General features: G+C 36.7%; 2 long non-coding RNA genes across 2 annotated transcripts; one reads left to right on the top strand and one right to left on the bottom strand.

Annotated features, from left to right (window-relative positions):
* The first annotated feature begins 2,318 nt into the window (after window positions 1-2,318).
* On the top strand, window positions 2,319-4,088 carry LOC110731952. The gene is made up of 2 exons (XR_002513376.1): window positions 2,319-3,006; window positions 3,703-4,088. It is a non-coding gene; the product is annotated as an uncharacterized LOC110731952 (long non-coding RNA).
* A 1,503-nt stretch (window positions 4,089-5,591) lies between these two features.
* Window positions 5,592-6,578, bottom strand: LOC110731951. Its single transcript, XR_002513375.1, has 2 exons — window positions 6,219-6,578; window positions 5,592-5,822 (listed from the first exon to the last, which is right to left on the bottom strand). It is a non-coding gene; the product is annotated as an uncharacterized LOC110731951 (long non-coding RNA).
* Window positions 6,579-24,267: the final 17,689 nt, after the last annotated feature.

The following is a 24,267-nucleotide window of genomic DNA, read 5'->3' as shown; positions in this document are numbered from 1 at the left end:
TATGGTCTCTTGGTTTCAAGAGACCCAATATTTTAAATAAATGGTCTCTTTTTATTAACTCAAATAAACAAATAAATAAAGAGAGAGACCCTTTATATAAGATAAGTGGTCCCCTTTTTTTTAAATAAATAAAAAAAAAGTGAGACCATTTATTAAGGAGAAATGATCTCTCCCTTTTTTTAATCAAATAAATAAAAAACAAGGGAGACCATCTATTTAAAGAAATGTTCTTTGCTTCTTTTTAATTAATCTAATATATATAAATAAAGTAGGAATTTTTGGAGAGTATTGGGAGCGCCACATAAGAAAAGACATATTTTTGACCAATTAAAAATTAGATTTCTATTTTATTTTATAATTAAAAAAATCACTCGCCACCTAAACAAAAATGACGAATGAAATTTTAAATTTTTGCAATGTAGGTAAAAACAATGAATAGTAATTTATTAGGATTTTAATTATTTGAGAACACTAAATTTTATCATTTTTATTTGTTACAAGACTAAAAATTATCTTTAGATATTAAGATTTATATTATTTAAAAAAATAAAAATTATATTTTGATATTTAAAAAATATAAATTATCATTTGATGTTAATTAAGAGATCACCAAAATATATTTATATACAAAATGTATATAAAAATTCGTGCATCGCACGCCACATAAGAAAAAGTAATATTTCGACCAATGAAAAATTATATTTATATATTAATTTAGAATTTTAATTTTCAGTCGTCATTTAAGAAAAAATTAACAAATGAAATTTGAGAATTAAAAACAAAAAATAGTAATTTAAGATTTAAATTATGAATAAAAAAAATATCTTTTATATTATCTTTTACATTAGGATTTATATTATTTTAACAAATAATTAGAAATTAAAAAATATATTTTGATTTAATGATTTTATCTAACTATCGGATGAATGAGATAATATTTATTTCAATTTATAAATTCAAGTTCTATATATACGTAAAATTTGAATAAGAATAATTTAAAACTTAACAAAATATTTTACCTTAAATTAATGTTAAAATAATAGAATAGAAAATAAAAACAAAAAATATTAAGAAATTACAAAAAAAATATACAAAATGAAATATTTAAAAACCGTGCATCGCACGGGCTTACATCTAGTAAAATAAATAAAAAGAGAGAGACCATTTAATTAGGAGATATGATCTCTCCTTTTAATTAACGGATTTTTCATGAAATACCACTGAGTTTTTCCAAAATTCACCATATACCACACAAAATTTTTTAATTCACCTTATAGCATTGAGTTTTTGGTAAATGTCACAACATACCATTATGACTGACGGACGTTAACACCGTTTAAGGCTAATAATGCCACGTGGCAGCTTGTGATTGGTTCCCTTCTAAATTATTTAATTAATTATCAAATAAAAAAAATAAAAACCAAAAAATAACAAAAAAAAAATAAGTTAAAATATTTTTTTGTAAAATAAAAAACCCAACCCTTCTTCCACCCAGCCAGCCACCAGCCCCCCTGCCGACGCCAAGCAACCCCACCCCCGGCCGGCAACGCCCAGCCTCTCTCCTCCCCTCATTCCTCCCAACACCAGCGCCTGGCCCCTTTCTCTTCCTTTCCCTGAACGCCGGCCAACCTCCATTGTACTCTCCTCCACCTACCCCCTTTTTGTTCCCCCTCCTACAACATCAGCCTTCGTCGGCCAAAACCAACCCAAGCCCGCAGACCCACACCGACACCCACCTCAAAACAACCGTACCCACCTCGAATCCCCACCCTAACCACCAAAATATCACCATACCCACCCCAAACCCGACCTTAATCTTCGAAATCCACACGAAAAATCCGCCCTAAAAACCCAACACTCACCCGTAAAAAGCCCTTACCCATAATTTCCTAAAAAAAAATAGAGAGAGAGAGGGAGAGGAGGAGCAGAGGCGACAATGAGAGGGGAGAAAGCAAAAGGGATCGTCGGTGGGTGTTTAGGTTTCGTGGGATGGTGGGTTGGCTTGAAATAGTCGAAAAGGGATGGGGAAGGGGGTTTTGGGTGAAGTCGATGGAATCGAAAAGGGGAGGGCAAGGGGGTTTTGGGTGGGTGGCCGGAATCGAAAAGGGGAGGGGAAGGGGGTTTTGGGTGGGGTGGCCAGAATCGAAAAGGGGAGGGAAGGGGTGGAAGGCCGCCGGCCTCCGGCGCGCCTGTTGTTTCTGGCCTCGGCGGCAAGGGGTTTGGCGGTGAGGTGGCCGGAATGGGCTGGCTGGTGGTGGTGGTGGGATGGTGGCAAGCTGGCAGCAGGTTTTGTTTTTTTTTTAATAATTTTTGTTACTTTTTATTATTTTTTGTTATTTTTTGGTTTTTATTTGATAATTAATTAAATAATTATTCTAAAATTAAATAATTTAGAAGGGGGCTTATCACAAGCTGCCAGCCTGCCACGTGGCATTATTAGCCTTAATGACTAACGGTGTTAACGTCCGTTAGTCATTAATGGTATGTTGTGACATTTACCAAAAACTCAGTGGTATTTGGTGTATTAAAAAAATTTGTGTGGTATATGATGAATTTTCGAAAAAACTCAATGGTATTTCATGAAAAATCCGTTTAATTAAGTGAATAAAAAAAAATAATCTGATCTGTTACACGGATTTACCATGTGTAAAATATCCAACCTTAGATCTCCCTATCCTCTTTCCCTCAAACAGTCAAACCCTAAAATTTACCAGCACTCTTCATCTATTAGCCGCCCTCCTTTTTCTCTCTCTATTATTTTAATCCCTAATTTCTCACTTCTTCCTCATCTTCAATCCTTTTTCTCTTCTTCTCTCGAACTTTTCCCTTCCCCCACCGCCTCCAAAATCCAGCATCGGTTCAAGCTCCGATTCGAATTTCGGTACCTATTCAACAACGTCAAGCAACAACAACCACCGCAACAACAACAACTATCAATGCCACCAGCAGCAACAACAATTCCATCATCCACTACCAATTTGTTGCTTTCGATGATGGTGCGTACAGGTAACATATCATAAGGTTTTTTTTTTTTTTTTGTTAATTTTGTAAGTACTAAAATTTGTGACAATTTAATCATGTCAACAGATGAAATGATCCCACTAACTCCCACACGCATTTTTAGATCCCACTAACTCAAAATCACTTGCATTTTGATTTCTTCAATTTTTTTTTTTGGAGTCATTCATCCTGGTATGAATTTCATATGTTTGGTTTCATCTTATTTTCAATTTGTTTTTTTTTTTGTTTTGCATTTCGATCTGTTTTACAACTTCTACTATTTTTTTTTTTTTTATCTATTTTATTATTTTATAGTATCTAGATCTGTTTTATTGCTCATGCATTTTGACTTATTTGATGGTTCATGTTTTATTTATTTGATTAGTTGATTTCAAAAAAAATTCGGTTTGTCAATTACTTCGGTTTTAAGGATATTGGTTCAATTTTTATGTTTTAGATAAAAAAAAAAATTGATGTTTAACTGTTTATATGATTATATACATGTAGAAACAGATGAATTAATCCTGTAAAAAAACAAAAACAGATGAAATGTTATACTATTTGTTTGAAAAAAAAAATGATTGTTTTTTAACTACCAGTATTTTTTATTTTTATTTTTTGGAGATTTAAACTGCTCTTTTTTCAATATCTCGATTTTTGCTATTAACTTGTCAAGACTAAATTTATTCCCTTTTGATGCAGGTACATCAATGGAGGCAATGTAGATTGAAGAGTAGTAGATCAACTTACATCCCACTTTTTTTTTCTTTCTAATTTTTTACAAAATCATTGTTTATTGATTGAAGTATTAATGATTACTTATATTTTTTAGTTTTTAGTGTAAGGCCCTTTTCTCTTCACCATAATTTCAGTCAGTAAAAATAATTTCAGTCAGTAAGAATTATAATAGAAATTTTGTAAAAATAATTTCTGTTCAGTAAAATGAAGTTCAGTTTAGTAAAAATAATTTTAGTTCCTTAAAATTAAGGTGAATCAAACCGGGTCTAACATATGTATAATATTTTGCAAGTATGAACTACTTGTATTTCTTTATTGGAGGAATCATATCTTTGTTTGATTAGGAATTATACGAAGTACGAGTATATGTAAAAAGTAAATAATTTTTTTTTTAAATAAAAATGAAGAAAGAGATCGTCTATTTGAAATAGACGATCTCAGTTTTTGAAAATCAAAGACCACCTACTCAAAATAGGTGGCCTCAGTTTTTCTAAAACTAAGACCATCTATATTAAATAAGTGGTCTCAATTTTTCAAAAAGTGAGACCACCTATTTTAAACAAGTGGTCTCTTTGGCCAAAGAGACTATTGAGCTTGAGACCACACTTGAAATGATCTCTTTGGCCATTTTTAGATGATCTTTTTGGATAATTTTGTAGTAGTGTTTTTTTAAAAAAAAAATAAATAAATAAATAAATAAATTGCAGGCGACATCAATAGAGTATTGCAACTCGATCAACTTCAATATATTGAAAAATTTCCAATCGCTACGTTCGTGTTACTACCGTTATAATTGCGGGAGGGTGTTAGGAATATAGGAAAATATATTATTGTGATATATTTTCCACATAAATCTTATGATATTATATTTAGGATAATAATATATCTTAGTGATATTTTAAGATAGATTTATAAAAGTTTATATGATAGAGTTTATATTGTATAGGTTATCTTTTGTAGGCTATAAATATTAGCCAATATCATCAATACAATTGAAGCTATTATCTGATACATAATTCAGCAGTCATAGATCTAATGTGATCATTAGAGGAAGGAACCTAACACTCACCAACCATGCATGAATTTTACTGTAAATACCATGGCAATTTACAGTAAAAAAATGTCTATTTTTTTTTTTCTGGTCTTTTCTAATCAATAGTTTTGGTTTATGTACAATATAAATAGTTAGTAAAAGAAATGTCACTAGATGGTCTAGTGGTATCTTGATATAAGTAAAATTTTCAAATCGTGCTTAGATGCAAATATAATTTCCCATTTTTTTTTATTAATTCCGTTCTTTCTTCTTTGAGCAAAGTCAAATTTTCCAATTTGTCTTTTTTTTTTTTTTTGGTGTGGAAAAGGTTATATTTATCAAATGCGACTGTTTTTTTAGTGTTATATTATCAACTATCCTACTTACCTTTTATTATACTAGTTTTGAACCCATCGCGCACGATCCGTTTGGCGAAACATAATAGTTTTTATCTTAATTAACGTAAATGTGTGATTTATCCACTAGGCGAAAATATCATTTGGCCACCGGTTCAAAACCCCCCTATGCCACCGGTTTTGAGCCGGTGGTCATTTGGGGGTGGCAATGACCACAAACAAGGCCACCGGTTCAAAACCGGTGGCGAAAAGGGGTATTGCCACTGGTTAACCGGTGGTAATATTATTATTGCCACCGGTCAACCGGTGGCAATTATAGCTTCGCGGTTTTTTTTTTTGGTATTAATAATTTTTGCCACCGGTTAACCGGTGGCAATAGCATGTACACATAATTTTTTTTTTGTCTTTTTTTAAAAAGAATTATAATAGGACAATTAAGTCAAAAAAAATTACAAACATCAAAATATAAACTGAACTATATCAATCCATATAATCGAAAAATTACAATATATAATTAAAAAAAAAAAATTGCAATATAAATCAATATTGTTGAACAATTACAACATATAAATTAAAAAATAAAATTACAATATAAATAAAAAAAATTACAACATCAAAATCAAAAAAACGCCAGATGCATCTAAATCAATATTCCTGCATCTTGATTCTTCGATTTAAGATCTAAATCAATATACCTGCATCAATTAAAAAAAAAATCAATTAAAATACATAAGCTGCGAAAAAAATACTCAGAACACTATGCATGTAAAAAAAACCAAGAAAAAAGCATGTACCATGTACCCATAATTAAAACCGAATTAAACCCAGAACAAGATCGAATTAAAATCAATAAAAATCGAATTAAAACCGATTTGAAAACTCAGAAAATTCTATTTAAAAACCCAGAAAAATTCGATTGAAAAACTAGAATAAAAACCAGAAGAAATCGAATAACATCGATCAAAAACACATATAAACTCAGAAAATTTGATTTAGCAATCCAGGAAAGTTCTATTGAAAAACCCAGAAAAAATTTGATTTAAAAGCCTAAAAAAAACCCAAAAGAAATCGAATTAAAATCAAACCCTAACCTCGAATATAGTTGGTGTTGCTCATGCATGTGTTCGTGGTATTATTGTTGCGGTGGTGGTAAAATCGGTGGTGCTCATGCATGTCTTCGTGGTGTTATTGATGCGGCGGTGGTCTTGGTGGTGGTGGAAATGAAAGAAAAGATGGAGGCGAGAAGGAGATCGAAGGAGATGAGAAAGAGGAGGAGAACTGATGGAGACGAACAGATGGAGGGGATGCAGGAGAGAGAAAGGAGGAAGAGAGAGAAAGCGAAGGAGGAGAACGAAACGGCTGAGAAAAGAATTGGAGAGGAGTGACGAGTTAGGGTTTGCGGTTTATAAAGGGGCGATTTTTTTTAAAAATATATCAAAGCCACCGGTTTTGAACCGGTGGGAATAATATTATTTCTACCGGTTCGGTTTGAACCGGTGGAAATACTATATCCCCACAATCCCGCCCATTTTTCCCCTTTTTTTCCCCACCGGTTTTTGAAAATCGGTGGCCATTGAGCGGTGCCTTTTTTCTTTTTTCTACTAGTGATCTTTAATTTCTAGATGGTATTCATTGTAGGTACAAATATTATATTATTGTTATGTATGAATTAGTAGTGTTGTTGTTGCTTATATAGTAAGAAATGTTAATGTATATTTTTCAGGTTCACATTTTGTTCTAATATAGGCCACTTTTTGTCTTGTAACTGGATTGTTCTAGTTTTAACTCTTATCAAAATGAATAAAGATGATACTTTATAGGCCATCTATGAAGCTTTTCATTTGCAATTTTGAGTTGGGTATAGCTTACCAAATCTGAAAAGTTATACGTGTTCAAAAGAGTAGATTTGTACATGTCATTTATTAGATTTGATCAATTTGTTTGAAATTTGGATTAAATTATGACACTACTAGAAAACATGTTAATTGCCACGGAAAATTTTCATCGGAAACACCTTGTTTTCCGTCGGAAAACCCATTTCCGACGGAATTCCGTCGTAACCGGTTGTCGGAAAAGTTGTTGTCGGAAAAACACCCTTTTTCGACGGAATTTCGTCGTAAATGGGTTTTCCGACGGATTTCAGTCCGCCGAGAGTATTTTCAAGCCCGGCAAAGTCCCTCGGAAAATTTCGACGGAATTGAATTCCGTCGTAAATTCTCGACGGAATTTCCATCGGAAAATGCTTAAAAAAAACAAAAAAAAAGGCCACCACCACGCTGTACCACCGCAAGCCGTCACCCCACACCACCTCACACAACCAGCCAACCACACCAGAACCTTACCCACCAGCCACCTACACCAGATCCACCACCCCACTACCCACCTACAACCTAGCCCTAGCAGACCACCACCGTCATCCATAACCACCCCAACCACCCACAACCACCACATCTACCGCCGATAACCACCAGATCAACCACCCACCGACAACCTCCAACCACCCAAAACACCCCTGTCAACCCCAAACACACCCACTTCCTAACCCTAACCTATCCACAACACCACCCCCACCCGTACCCAGATCCACAGCACCACCACCACAACCACCCTAACCTATCCACATCACCACCACCACAACCACCCTAACCTATCCACAGCACCACCACCACTTTACCCTCACCCTGACCGAACTCTAACCAAAACACCCATACCCCACCCTCACCCATACCTAGATCCACCCACCTAAACACCCAAACCCTAACCCGGACCCGACCGAACCCGACCCCACCTAAGCCCAGTTCTCACAGCCACCACAAACCACTGCAAATGCTAAACGCACGCACATCAGCCACACCCACTACCACCACCGAAATCCATATTTAAAAAAAAATAATCGGAAACAAAAATCGAAAAATTAAAACATAAAACATACCTGAAATTGAAATATGCTTCGAATTTCAACACGGAAACGGTTTAACAAGGCAAAATTCGGCCATGAAAAGTGTAGATCTAAACTTTTCATGGCCGAATTTGGCCTAAAAAACCTTTCAAGTAGTTGGTTGATGCCGTTTGTGTGTTGGTCGTTGATGACGGTGGTGTTTGATGACGGTGGTTGTGTTGTTGTTGATGCCGTGGTGTTTGATGAAGGTGGTTGTGTTGTTGTTGATGCCGTGGTGTGGTGGTCGAAAGGAGAACGAGAAGAGGGAGAACGAGAGGAGAGAGAACAGAGAGAAACAGAGGAAAGGAGAACGAGGGGAGGGAGAACGAGAGGAGAGAGAACAGAGAGAAGAGGAAAGACAAAGAGGAGGAGAGGAGGGAGAAGCAGAGAGGAGAACGAGAGGAGAGAGAAGCAGAGGAACGGAGAAGAGAGAGAGTGGAGAGGAGAAGAGAAAAGAGGCGCTTCTCAAGTTTTTTTTAGGGTTTTGTAACGGAAATGGTTTTTTTTTTTTAAAAAATAAATTATGTTCCGACGGAATATTCCGTCGGAAACTTACGACGGACTATAAATCCGTCGGAAAAGGTAATTTCCGACGGAAAATTCCGTCGGAACATACAAAAATTACGACGGATATTTATTCCGTCGGAAATTTCCGACGGAATCGATGAATTCGTCGGAAATTTCCGACGAAAAAAAAAATCCGTCGTAAATTTCCCTTTTTCCGACGGAGTATTGGGTCCGTCGGAAGCAGTCCGTTGGAATTAAGCTATTTTCTAGTAGTGTGATTTTGGTATGGTTCATGCAAATATATATTTATAGGGTGTTATCTAGAATAAAGACTTAAATATTGCTTATCGTCTCGTCTAAAACAATTTAAATTCCAAGGAGACTTGCTTTTTTTTTGTTTAAGGATTAGCAAACTAAAAATATGATCAAACAAATAATAATTTAATATGATATGTTTTGACTTGATATGATATTAAGTTTATTATTTTTAGCTAATTTGTTTACCTTTGATTGTTAATTGGTAAGACCATAAGTGCCTATAGTCTAATTATGTATATGGAAATGTATATGAAAATAGTTTACAGAAGTGTCTTTTTTTTTTTTTAAAAAAAAAAGATATAATAATATTTATTGCAATAGTTAGTTTTTGCGGTTTTTATTTTTATTTTTTTTTTTTTAAAAAAAGGGAATGAATATTGTTCTATTAGTTGTCTCAAAAAAAATATTGTTCTATTAGTTGACTTTGTCGCGCAATTGTCTTTCGGTACCATATGCAAAGTACGGATTAGTATATAAACCTTCTATTTCTATATTAAAGTGGCCGCACCCGTAAAGGGTTGCCTACGTATCCTTTCTTAAGGAATCAGGCCAAATGTAGCTCTCTTGAGTATCCTACTCAAGTAATTTTGGGAAGTATTTTTTAAGTTGGTCAAGATTTATCATGTTCGAGAAGTCATTGCCATCCATATCAGTTAATTTTGCTGCACCTCCTGATAGGATTGTTTTGACAATATAGGGTCCAGACCAATTAGGCCTAAATTTTTCCCTTGGATTTATAACATTCTTCCTTAATTCTTTTAACACCAAGTCTCCTACTTTGATGTTTCTTGTCTTTTCTTTCTTATTAAAATGCTCAGCCATACGAGTTTGATAGCATTGAGTATGATGTAGAGCATCTAGTCGTTTTTCATCAAGTAGAATTAGCTTCTCACATCTTTCCCTAGTCCATTCAACTTCATCGAGTTTGCTTTCTAATGCGATGCGTAGAGATGGTATCTCTAGATCTACAGGTTGTACGACATCCATTCCATAAACAAAGGAAAATGGCGTATTTCCTATTGATGTGCGAATTGACGTGCGATAACCCCACAGTGCGAAATAGAGTTTGTGAGGCCAATCCTTGTAATTTTCCGTCATTTTCTCGATGATAGTCTGTAGATTTTTATTAGCCGCTTCAACTGCTCCGTTTGCTTGAGGTCTATAAGGAGAAGAATGATGGTGTTGAATGCCATATTTTTGTAACAATTATTCACACTCATCTTGAAAGTGAGTTCCGTTGTCACTTATCATTTCATGTGGGACTCCATATCGACAAATAATATTTCTTTCGATAAAGAGTGCTACATGTTTTGCAGTGAGTTTAGCATATGATTGTGCTTCGATCCACTTTGTGAAGTAATCAATTGCTACTAGGATATATTCATGACCTCCTGTTCCTGGGGGAGTGATTTTACCAATAATGTCCATTCCCCATGAAGAGAATGGCCATGGTGAAGTGTAGGTGTAGAATAGAGATGGAGGAACATGTTGTAAATTGGCGTAAATTTGGCACTTAGGGCATCTTTTATCGTATTGATGACAATACCTATTCATGGTAGTCCAATAATATCCTTCTCGCATTATCTTTTGGACTAGCATTTTGCCATTTACGGGAGTTCCACAAATGCCTTCGTGGACTATCCTCATTGCTCTTTGAGCATCCTTTTTACCTACACATAGGAGAGCTCGACCCTTAGGTACCCTTTTATGCAATTCGTTGTCTATGAGTACATATTGGGAAGCCAAGAGTCTTAATGCTCGTTTTGCTCTTTTGTTAGCATGGGGAGGGTATTCTCCTTAGGTGACATAATTAAGTATATCCGTATACCACGGTTCTTCATCTTCTTCTTCTTCTTCTTATTCTTCATCTTGGATTACTTCATCGTCTTCTATTGCTTGAATGTAAGCCGGTTTATGCCTTTTTTCTATAGTTGGAGGAATTTGCTCGATTTCGGTAGGAATCCTAACCATTGAGGCTTGTCTTGCCAAGGCATCAGCAAATTGATTTTCCTCTCTAGGTAGATACGTGTATTATACCTTCTCTAACTGATTAGTGAGAGTTTCCAAATAAGTTTGGTAAGGGGCTAGACTTTCGCTCCTTACTTTCCATGTCTTAGAAATCTGGTTGATGATCAATGAAGAGTCCCCGAATATTCGTAATTTCTTCACTCCCAATGCCAAAGCTGTTTCAAGGCCTACCACGCATGCTTCGTATTCAACAGCGTTGTTGGAAACGTCAAAATCTAGCTTTATGGAGATTGGAACATGCTCTTCTTTAGGTGATACTAGTAATACTCCAACGCCACATCCTTTTTGGTTTGAGGCTCCATCGAAATATAAGGTCCAAGCATCATCTTCTGTGACCATCAAGTCTTCGTCTAGAAATTCATTGTCGTGTATTGGAGTTGAATCTTCTATTAGGAAGTCCACTAGAAAATCTAATACCATAGATCCTTTGATAGCCTTTTGAGGCATGAATCTTACATCGAACTGGGCTAAGTTGACTATCCATCTCAATATGCGCCCATTGAGTGTAGACTTCTCAAATAAATACTTCAGTGGATCCATTCGGGAGACTACAAAGATTGTATGCATGAGCATGTAATGTCTTAACTTGGTTGTGGCCCACACCAATGCGAGGCATAATTTCTCAAGTGGTGTATAACGTACTTCATACTCGAGCATCTTTTTACTTAGATAGTAGATTGTATTTTCTTTACCTTCTACTTCTTGTGCAAGCATGGCTCCTATTGTTTATTTGGTGACTATTAGGTACAACCTAAGAGGTATTCCTGGAAGTGTTGGTGCTAATACGGGAGGATTTGCGAGGTAGTCTTTAATCTTTTCAAAGGCTTTTTGACACTCGTCATCCCATATTACTGGTACATTCTTTTTTAGCTTTTTGAATATTGGTTCACATATTGTTGTCAATTTTGATATGTACCTGCTTATGTACTGCAAACGGCCAATAAATCCTCGAATTTGCTACTTGGTTTTGGGCGGTGGCATTGACATGATTTCCTTGATCTTAGTTGGGTCTATCTCTATTCCTCTAGAGCTTATGACATAACCAAAAGTTTACGTGAGGTGAATCCAAAAGCACACTTGGATGGATTCAACCTCATGTTGTATTTTCTTAGCCATTCGAAGAATTTTCTCAAGGCTACTTGATGGCCTGGGCGATCTTTTGACTTCACAATCATATCGTTCACATATACTACAACTTCTTTGTGCATCATGTCATGGAGCAAGGCCGTTGTTGCTCGTTGGTAAGTAGCACCCGCGTTTGTCAACCCAAATGACATTTTGAAGGTTGTTTTCTCCATGTCTTCTTCTGCCATGAGAATTTGATTGTACCCCGCGTATCCATCCATGAACGAGAGAAGTCCATGATTCACTGTATTATCTACCAGAATATCGATGGACGACGTTGGCCACCCATTCGAGGTATTTAGATACCCTGATAAAACCTGCAATTATTTTTTTTTTTGAACTTCTTCTCTTATTTTAAGAGCTACGTCGGGTTTTATTAGACGCAACTTTTGTTTTACAGGTTTCATTCCTGGAATTAGCAGTGTGGTGTGTTGAGCTATTTCTCTATTAATACCTGGCATATCTAAATATGACCAAGCAAATACATCGATGAATTCTTTAAGTAGATTGATTAAATCGGTTCTTTCTTGTTCATTAAGTGTTAATCCGATTTTAACTTCTCTTTTAATGGTTGAATCATTTGAGATATCAATCGTCTCAGTTTCCTCGATTATCGGTGTTTTCTTTTCAAGTGTTTCCATTGCTTTAATTAGTTCTTTGTCATTTTCATTGTTAGTTAAGCAATGCTCGTCATCTTGGGTTAAAGAAAAACACGAGGAGTAAGAGGAAGAAGACATATTATTAAACTCAGAAATCATTACATCGAAAAGAGATATGTCCTCAGGGACTTTATTGCTAACTATTCTAGGGGAAGAGATAGAAGAAGGGGGTGCTACAACTAAGGACTTAGATGATTCTACAGGAAAAGACTCTAACTCTGACTCTGACGACTCGAACATCGGTCCTTGCCTTGTCGTTATGGAGATTCTCCTTCCACTTGGAGTAGTCACCTTGACTGTCTTGCACCATCCTTGTAGTGATCCTTTTGCTGGAGTGATGAGCTTCGAAGGGTCAAAGCTTTCGCTTTGTAGGACCGTTTGGATGAGCGAGGAGTTATCCTCTATGTATTTCAGCTCATCTTTTTCTCGGTCAAATAGTAATCCCATGACATTAATGTCAAAGCATGGGGGTGCTTTCTCCTTGAGGATAGGAGTTGGGATTTCATCTAGAAAATAGCAATCTAGGAAAATTTCGAATCCCGGTTGCCTTAAGCCATTTACGACAAAAGGTTCGGGAAATTCGTAGCATGGATATTCCTCTCCTTCTTTTATGAATTATCCATTGAGTGTAAGAGGATACTAATCCATTGGGATTGCTTTCTTTTGGATGCGAGCGTTCCTACGCGCCTTTGACCTTTTTTGGGCTTGCTTGAGATCTTCCATAATCGGTTCAAAACCAAGTCCGAAAGTGTCTAACTTAGGGAGGCCAGGTAATTCCAGCGATTTTGCTATTCCTTTCTTCTTTCCTAGAGTCAATCCAGGAAAATGTCCTTGTTTCTTCAGAATAGTGTTCACTATCATATTGGGGTGGGGGTTGTGGTAGAGAGGGGTCCTTTCATCCTCTTCGATTAAGGAGACCTCTTCATTAAAGCCCCATAAGTCTTCATCGTGCTCCACATTAATTATTGGGTTTTCTATAGCTTTAATCCTCATGGGTGAAGCATCAATCGTGGTGGGAATTCCTCGAACTATGGCCTTTACCTATTGGTGGAGCGATGAAGGGACGACCTTTAGGTCATGAAGCCAAGGGCGTCGCAACATTAAGTTGAATGAGGCTTTTATATCTACCACTTGAAATGTAGTAGCGTGTTCTATTGCTCCTACCGTTATATTCATGGCAATCTTGCCAAGAGCTTGATGACGAGTGTTATCATAAGCTCTTATTCCTTGTGTTGACGGGGTTAATTCTTCATCCCTGATGCCTAGCATCATCGCAGTTCTGAGTGAACAGACATTAATGGCCGATCCATTGTCTACAAGAGTAATAGGGACGTTCATCCTCTTGCAAACTACTGTGAGATTTAGTGCTTTATAATGCTCGTCACCTTCTGAAGGTAAATCCTTGTCAAAAAAGGTGATCAAGTTGATAGGACTAGGGAGATCACTCGTAAGGAAGTTAGCCAACCCCTCAAGAGTGGTGTCAGAATCTATCCCTATCTTATCCAAGGCATTCATCACTGTCAACCTATGCTCTCGAGATGTTGCTAGAAGCTTCCATACATTCATTTAAACCTTGGTTTTCTTGAACTGTTTGACAATATCATTGTCCTCTATGATAGGTATGGGAACTTGCTGCGTAGTCGGTATAGGTTGTGTTGAAATGGGAGGTTGCATTCTCCCAGATCTTGTGAGGATGTCTATAGATGAATCTTCTTCAACCCAGAAATCATCGATGGAATATGACACTGATGAAGGTGGAGGTCCTTCCATGTCTTTTAAGTAGACATCTTCTTAATCACTATCCCAAACCCCATTAATGCTTATATCTTCCTCTTATGGAATTTGGACTAGCTTTTTGTCATCAATCATTTTCTGAATTAGATCTTTAAATTTAAAACAGTTTTCAATGGTGTGACCCCCTGATTAATTGTATTGACAGTAGAACTTATCTGTCCTTTTTAGTGATTCAAATGGTCTCGGTTTGAGAGGTTTGATCTTGCCACTCTCGGAGAGAATGTTGAACATTTTAGCGTATGAAATCCCAATTGGAGTATAGAGTTTATTACTCTTCTTGGGTCTGTCAATTACTTGTAGAGAGAAGGGTTTTTCTTCGTGGGTGGAACCTTGTCACACTTTTTCTGAAGCTCCTCTAATTGTTTCTTCGCGACTTCGAGAGCTTCGCGTTGCAAGTTTGATCCCTCCAACATGGACAATGTAAGCAATTGTACATCCTCTTTACTTGCTAGTTCAGGAAAGTCATCCATGGCATCGAAAAAAGATCTCCTCCTCTTCTTCAATAGCATGGATTTCTTCGATAAGCTTGATGAGAGATGAGGGATCAACCTCGTTTTCTTCATCAGAGATAGCCAAGGAATGAGCAAGAGGCACATTGTTAATGCTCGGCTTCTTACTGGCAGGAGGCAATGGCAATTTGTTGTTATCGATTAAATCTTGGATAGCTTCCTTAAGCTTCCAACAATTTTCGGTAAGATGACCCCTACCTTGGTGATATTTGTAATGTGCATTGGGGTTCAAGTTGGATGTCCTCTTTTCGACCGGTGGGTCCTTAAATGGTCCAATAGGAGTTATAAGACCTTTTGCACTTAGTCGGTCAAATGCGGTGTCATAACTCATACCTATAGGAGTAAAGTTCCTGCTAAATGGTTTCTTTTGTCCTTGATTATTCATAGCAAGGACTTCACTTAAGTTAAAGGTACTAACATTGTTTGAGTGGGTGGTTTTAGAAGAAGAAGGATTGTCGTTCTTCTTGCCTTTCCAACCAATGTTGGAGTTACTGTTAGCATCTTTCAGCTTAGCCAGGTCGTCTTTAATATTAATTCCAATGTCATAGACGACCTTAAAGGTATGGAGATTATTCTAGTATTTGAGATGCTTGGAGTACTCCTCTTGAAGGTTCTTGATGAATAACCTCATAGCTTCTTTTTCGCTTGGTACTTCAATCATCTTAGCAGAGGTTTCTCTCCATTTGTTAAAGAAAGACATTCTCCTTCTGTTTGAGAATTTTAAGTTCCCTAAAGTCAGTTTCAACTTGAATGTTGAACTTGTACCTATCAATGAAAGCGTTTACTATAGATTCCCAAGTAGAGGTTCTTTATTTCTCAAGAGAGAAGAACCATTGTTGGCAAACGGTTTCAAGAGATAGAGAAAACAAAGAGGGAAACACCTTCTTGTCAATACCCTTAATGCTCATTATTGTTTCGAAAGCTCTTAGGTGAAAATAAGGGTTGTCAGTCGCTTTGAATTTCAAGATGTCGTTGGCATTAAAATTCTACGGAAGAAGATCCTTGTCCACCGAGACCCCTTGTGAGCTAATTCCTTGAAACTTATAATCACTAGACAACTTGATCAAGCTATCTTGGATGAGGTCCATCTTTTGTTGCTTCACAGGATCATCGATTTTGAGGGTTAAAACCTTTAACGCCTCAGTCACAGTAATCAATTGGTTCCTGAGCTCATTAACTTCCTCTTGAGTTGCCATTATCATCTTAGATTTCCTTTTACGAGCGAGTTGAACTTGAATAAAAGGGTTGTCTTTGATCAGACACCCTTCCTTTCTCGACCACGCGCCCTAAATTAAACCATTTTTGTTTTAAAGACTTGACTCAAATTGACTTTGACTTTACGGGTTTTGAAAAAGAAAAAAGCAAAAATAGGGTGCATAATTTTGGCAAAAATAAGGTGTATATTTTTGGGAGTTAAGTATAGGGTTCAAACAAGTGGTTTAATTGGAGGATTAATATACGACTTACCCCCCTAAAAAAAATGACGAAAAATACGCGCATACAAGACTCTCTTAGACATGGTCAAAGTGTGAATTAGTGTGTGCTTTATATGGTGAGTGTAAGTGACATGCTTTGACTCTTGTGTAAGACCATGGGACTTTGTGCCTGGACTCGATTAATGACTTGACACGGTATTATTACCAGTAAAAATTAACCGAATTGATTAGCAAACTGTTCAATTAGACACAAGGTGATGATTCGAGCAATAAACCGAACTGTCGCCAAATTAAAACGACAGGACTGGCGCCTCTCTTTGCAGTGTAGCGCCAGGCGACAAGGCTGTCGCCAGGCGCTACGCTCCACAGAGTGGCGCTGTAGTTTAAATCTTGGCGCTGCAGTTTAAATCTTGGCGCTGTAGTTTAAATCTTGGCGCCATTGCTGGAACGTCGATTTGGAACTGCTTTCAGTATTATTATTCTACAGGGTATACCTAAAGTCGTACTAAGTCAATTCTGGTTAAATTATTAGACTTTAAATAGTCAAACCAATTAATTAATTAATTAGGCAAACTTATTTTAGCCATAAATCAGTTTATTTAGTCTTAACACAAGTCAAACAAACGGTTAGGAAAATCACATAGAGTATGCACAACCAAAAATGCACAATTAGTCAAGTAGGCACAACAAGATGCAATGAGTTTGCAACCTAAACATGGCCCTAGTTCTCTAAAGTTCAGGATATGGGTTAGTCAATAGAAGATCCATGGTTAATTATCCGGATGCACCGCGCGAAAGCCTAACCGTGAAGGGTTCACGCGAGTAGACGAGACACAACAAGTTTAAGAAAAACTCGCTTCCATGGTTTGGTGAATTCAACATTCTCGGATGTACCCTTTGTTGCTCAGAGCGTTCAATCAGGTAGATGGAGCATGGATTCCTTGAGGGTTATGCCCATATGTAGAACACATATGGGTTTCAGAAAAGTGAGAAAAACTCAATCAGGAAGTAGGATCGAGCAAACAGTGCTAAAAACTGGTCAAAATTAGAACGCATATTTCTGGCTTGGTATTGGAAGAACTTGGCGCCAGCAAACAGAGGCCAGCGCCACAATTAGGCTTTAACGCCTGGCGACAGAAGCTGTCGCCTAACGCTAAAGTCAAATAATTGGCGCTAGACTTTATTCCCTGACGCTAGTTCCCACATGCCTTGGCAGCTTTTTGTGCTCGATAAAATTTTCCAGTTTCGCGCAGCATTATTTCGATCCTAGTTGTGAAAGATATTCCTCAAATTTCCTACTTGTAAAAATCCTATGTTTTTTACTCATTACAGATGGTCTTTCTAATGAGATCATTTTTATGCATATGTTAATCAAGATTACACACATGAAATACTTAGAACTTTTCGAGTCTCATCCACTCATTCTAAATCATTGCCGAAATAAATTTCAGGAATTAAAATAGAAATCTTCCCCAGTGGAGTCGCCAAAAGTTGTAGGGAATATTTCAAGCATTACCCCTAGCTTGAACCCCACTGTGATCATACACTAAAGTACGGTGGCGTCCAAAGGGAAAGAAGATAGAGTAAAAGACTCGCCAACAAGTTTTAGGAACTTGTAAACCGTTCACGAGGTGAAGGTTACACCCTTAACGATCCAAGAGATCGTCAAATCCAATAGGTCTGGAACCATGACTGGTGGTTTGGGGATGAAGGTACAAATCCAACCTAAAAGAGATTGAACCTGCCCTAATAATAGGCCTCTACTTTATTCTGAACGTATTCATGTGCGCTTTCTAACTAACATGCAATCAATAGGTTTAACCCTAAACCTGTTTATCTATGTTGGTTGAATATTAATGCACTAAAAATATTATTGGCGATCATTTGAATTATAACCATATTAAACCTAAATAAGATTATTAATTATTTTATTAAGCGTGATTACAAGTACTAATTCTCTTTAAACATGCATAAAAGGTGTGATCAAGCAATAACAATAAATATCAAGCAACGTAATAAACACAATACATAATCATGTTAAGCATAATAACATTATCCTAGGCATGATACTAACAAGATTAATAACAAACCCTAGCATGTCAGTAAACAATAAAAATCAAATATATAGTCTTAACATGATACTAACATGAATATTAGAAAAGACAATAAAAGGTATCATAGAAATCATAATTGATCTAAGGAACTTATTCTTTACCCTAAATATGATACTAGGAAGCATTCTTTTAATCATACTTGATATTAGAAATTACCCTAAACATGATACTAGGAATCAAAATAATAACCTAAACATGATTTCTATATCAAAATATCAATGCAAACAATTAAAGCACTTACTTGGATGCCTCATATCTCTTTCTAATAACAAAATACACGCGTTAGTAACTTCAAGGAAAATAATAAACAACAATTAAATTAAATAATTGAAATAAAGATTAGGGACCAAACCCTCCGAAAGTAAAACCTTTCACATCTAGGGCAAAGGCAACTTCGAACTTGGCTAGGTGTGTCTAGATCTAATTTATGAGGAATTGTGTTTGTAAAAGGGTTGGTTTAAAAAGAGAGAGAGAATCAAGAAATTCTTGATGAGAGTTGATGATTGAAAAAGGGGAGATATGACCTCTTTTTATAGAGAAAAAAGAGGGTCGAAGAATAAGAACAGAATCCGTATTCGAATAGAAATAAAACTCGATGGACAACAGTTTTTTCGGATTTTGTTTTTATCATATCCTTTTATCCAAAAGTCCAAATAAGGCATATAATACCCATGCTTTCTCATTCTTCTTTTTCTTGATGGTTTTCTTCTCTTGAGGGACTTGAGCTTGAGGAACGATTATCAACCCTTATCCTTTATATGGTCCTCTTAATTTCCGGATCAAATGGCACCAAATTTTAATCTCGTGCCCTACGCATATAAATCTCAAAGGAAAATATTAATAGCACAATAACAAATGTAGTCTTAAAGAAAGAAAATCTTTTTATATTTTTCAAATAATATGGAATATATTCAATCAGAAAGAGCAAATAACCATGCCATTCCCCGGCAACGGGCGCCATTTTTTACGGGAGGAAAACCTAGGTCGTTGATTTCTATGTATTTGTGATCAAAACCAAATTTATAACCAAACTCAACCCTAAGTATAAGCTAAAGTCTCTAGTTAAGTTATTCCTAAATCTTAATCAATAGAGATGGTCTAAAAAAGCAAATCAACAAAATTAAAATTAACAATAGAAATAATATCAAAGCACTAGGGATTTAGGATCCATATGCATTCATGATAAACTTGCGAATTTGTCAGAAATTTGATCAATCAAGCAATGCGAGGGAAAACAGTTTTTGCAATTAAAATCACTTAAAGATCAATTTTCTTGGTCAAGCTAGATGTCTCTACAAATGACTTCAAAGGAAAATTTCAAAACAAGATCAATTGATAATAATAGCTTCCAAATCAATTTGCGTGTCATTGAAAACTATTATGCAATCTAGTTTGATAATAAAGGTAAGATACTTCTCATCAAATCAAACACATGCAAAAATTCTATCAACCAATTTAATCACATCATCACATCATTATAATAAAACCCCAAATAAGTAATAGCTTATCACTCATACATGCTTTACCACATCCCTATCAAAGGAGCTACTCACTTCATATTGTAAAATTGAAAAGTAAAGCTAAACTAATCATCAATTTCATCATTGTAGGCGTCGTTCGAAGTGCGCCTACATAAAAGCATGTTGTGAATATGCTTGGCACTCATAGGAAGTGGGAATTGACATAATACGATTAGGGACAAGGAAAGTAGGGAGCCGCCAACAAGTTTTTTAAGGAACTTGTAAACCGTTCACGGATCATAAAAGGCAACCACGAATAAGGGACAACGATAGGCAACAACGATTGACCCGTGAAGGTTACACCCCATTCATAATCCATGAGATTACTAACTCCATATGGTTCGGAACCACGAAAGGAGGATCGGGGATGATGGTACGAAGTGAGTCATGGAGTCACATTCGCCCGTATTGGCCTCTACTCGATTATTATATTGAAAAACACTCCTGTGATCTCAAAGGCATACAAACAATAATTCAATTCGCTCCAAACTATTATTTAACTAAATTGGTTTAAGATTAATGCACACATAATTCTAAAATATTGGTGATCACTTCAATTAATAAGATTAAAAGGATCCTAAACCGGTTGTCCAAATTATCTTATTAGGCGTGATTTTCAATTACATATTCCCTTTAAACATGTAATATGGTGATCAATAAATATAATAGAACAAATATTAATATTGGAAGCAATTTAGCAATAATAACGTGAGTCAAATCAAATAATAATAATAATAATAACAACCCTAATCATGATACTAGCAATATTAAAAATAAGAGTAATTAAATTAATTAATTACTCACATTCTGCGCGTTCCTTTGAATTGCTACATCATGAATAAACTGTTAGTAATTTCAATGAAAATACAAAGTAAATGAAAATTAAATTAAATAAAAAGTAGAGTTGATTTGGTCCAAACCCTCAGTTATTTGTACCTTTCACGCCTTGGTTTAAGGACGGAACCTCGGGTTAAGTATAGACTCCTTGGAGTGCTTAGGGGAATTATTATGGAAGAATAAGGAGGCTAGAAATTAGGTTAAAGAGGGATAAGAGAATGATTTTTGGTTTAAGGTGAGAGAGAATGATTATTGGTGCCCCGAACTGCAGAAAAGAGGGGGGTATTTATAGGGAAAATGAGCAGAGGGAACACACGGAACCCTAAAAAGATAAAAACCCTAAAAAAGGCTACCGCGACACGGCAGATTCTACCGTGTCACGGGGGAAATTAGCGTGACGTGGGGAAAAATAGAGTGACGCGGGAAATATTTGACCTACGGGAGTAAAAACGCGTGAAGGGATTACGCGGAAAAGACACGGAGTTGTCCCGTGTCACAACACTGGCACCGTGACACGGGAATTCCTACCGTGACACGACAGTAATTCCCGTGTCGCGGCACAGTACCCCGTGACGCGGGGAAGTTTTAAGCACCGTGACACGTCAGCAACCCACCGTGACATGGCAGAAAACGCCGTGACGCGGCAAAGTCCACCGTGTCATGGCATATGGCGCCGGGTCACGGTACTTATGCCAAGTCATGGGGCACTAAAAAGACACGAAAATCCCCTCCAAATTATCGTGTCACGGGAATTTCTCCCGTGCCACGTCAGATCTTGCCGCGTCGCGGCATTTTAGCTGCTGCGCGGTAATTCCAGTTTTTTACGCGTTTTTAAAATCATCATAACTTTTGATAAGTAACTCGGAATAAAGCATATAATATATCATTGGAAACCTTATCAAGTATAATTTCCAACCCAATTAGAATCAGGTCAAAATATTTTGTAGAATTTAAGATATGGTCATTTTAGTAGAAGGGTGTCGGTTTTGGGCCGAGTTTAATGTTTTGCTCATATCTTTTTCGTTATAGCTCGGAATTGGGCTTATGATATATGGTTGGAAATCTTATTTAAAGTCCTATCCAAAAAAATAATAATTGGATCAAAATTTTATATCCATAAAATCAGTTTCTCTCAGTTTTGCGATGTGGACACGAAAAGTGGAAAATAGGTTATGGTTTAGGGAAATGAGCTAGAATTTGGATTGGTTTATGAAATATATTGGATAGAATATGGATTTAAGAACTCCAAAGATTAAATACTCAAATAGACCAATAATGGCGGTGAAAGGTGTTCATCAACAGGTTTGGTTTTGGGGAGACATTTTTAGGTGTCTACAGAAGCCCCCACTTTGACTGAGTTTGTAGAAACGCCAGTTTCGAAAACGATAGTCAAAGTAGCCGATAGGGAAGGAGAATGATTAAAGACGTTCTAAGATCCTAAATCATTTTGTATACGCCGATACCTGCAGAAAAGTGTTAGTTCTACAGATAAAAGAGTAAAGGGATAGAATGCTTATCTAACACTAGTGTATTGGTGGCAAATGAGCTTGGTAGCTTCCTATGCTTGAAGGGATCCACCGGATGACGTCTGTTGAAACGCTTTCCATGCCTGAGGAAAGCCGACTTAGGAGTTTGGTAGTTTTCTAAGCCTGAAGAAACCTACCGGATAATACTTTCCATGCTTGAGGAAAGTCGTCGTTTGAATTTGGTGTCATTCTATGCTTGACGAAATCCACCGATGATGCTTTCCATGCTTGAGGAAAGCCAACTTGGCGGTTTTCTATACTTGAAGAAAAATCCACCGATAACGCTTTCCAAGCTTGAGGAAAGCCGACTTGGCGGTTTTCTATACTTGAAGAAAAATCCACCGATAACGCTTTCCAAGCCTGAGGAAAGCCGACTGAAGAATATGGTGTCATTCTATGCTTGAAGAGTTCCACCGATAATGCCTTCCATGCTTGAGGAAAGCCGATTTGGCGGTTTTCTATACTTGAAGAAAAATCCACCGGATAATACTTTCCATGCTTCAGTAAAGTCGAAAGATGATGAGATTGCAAGTCTCTGTGTATCTAGAACCTTGCGTCATGAAATGATGGTGGTCCGCTTGTCCCCGGATGTGGGCTGTAGATGGTCCGCTTGTCCCCGGACGTGGGCTGTAGTTGGTTCGCTTGTCCCCGAACGTGGGTTGTAAATGGTCCGCTTGTCCCCGAACGTGGGCTGTAGATAAGACCTGCAAAATAAAATTTGCCAGGGGAATCGTATAGACAATGATTGACTTGACCAACTGACTTGACCAAGTTTGACTTGACATGACATGACATGTGTATGACTTGTGATTGTGTGTGTCTTGAGTGAGTGTGTGTACTGACACAAGCAATTAAAAATGCAAAAGCAAAAGACTTGACCAAGTTTGACTTGACATGACATGTGTATGACTTGTGAGTGTGTGTGTGTGTGTATATGTGTGTGTGCAGACACAAGAAAACGAAGATGCAAAAGCAAAAAATTTCCGTCAATTTTTATCATGAGTGGAGGGTACCGATTTTCTCCCGAAAAAGAAAGATGTGAAAACTGAACTTTTATTTTCGAACTTCCTTTGATGAAAACTTGGAAAAAGTTTTTAAACTTCCCCAAAATAAAATAATGAAAAAGGAAAGAAGTTTTGAACTTCCTACTTGAGCAAGACGAAATGAATCGTATGGATTGAATTGCTTGTCCTGAAAATAATGTATGCATGATGCAAGCTCTTAGGCTAGGAGGCTAAGGACAATTACATCATGTGACACGATAGATGAATGAACTTAAGTCATGGAGCTAAGCATCATATATGGTGTAAAGAAGAGATTTTGAACGTCACTAACGTCTGGAAGCTAAGCACGTATAGTGATTATTGCATAACGAACGTTGCTTAGGTCAAGGAGCTAAGCACGATATGCTTTGTATGATTAAAAATCATTGATATATAAATGTTTCTTAGCACATTATGCGAAACAATGAACATTGCTCAGGTCAGGAAGCTAAGCAAGTATACAATGTTTCTTTAAATATGATGAAACATGCACAGTGTTGAAACAAGATTTCATGATAAAGGGCTCTTAAAGGGAAGGATGATTGATATGGATATGGATGTGTGAGTGAAGTGTGTGAATGTGATACTAAGGTTGGCTGCAAGGGTTATGGCGATGGAAAGAGATGTGAGAAGAGTTAAAGATGATGACTCTTCAGGCTGGGTAAGCTAATGTGATTTGGGTTCAAGCCCCCAAGTCTAGCTCTAAATGGGTAGGGATAAGTATTGGATATTCTTTGACTCGATCATGTATAGATATGTATGTGAATGTGGCCGCACCTCAATGTG

Source organism: Chenopodium quinoa, unplaced genomic scaffold (assembly GCF_001683475.1).
Source record: "Chenopodium quinoa cultivar QQ74 unplaced genomic scaffold, ASM168347v1, whole genome shotgun sequence".
Taxonomy (NCBI): domain Eukaryota; kingdom Viridiplantae; phylum Streptophyta; class Magnoliopsida; order Caryophyllales; family Amaranthaceae; genus Chenopodium; species Chenopodium quinoa.
The sequence above is the reverse complement of the archived record's forward strand: the minus strand, read 5'-3'. Positions and strand labels throughout refer to the sequence as shown.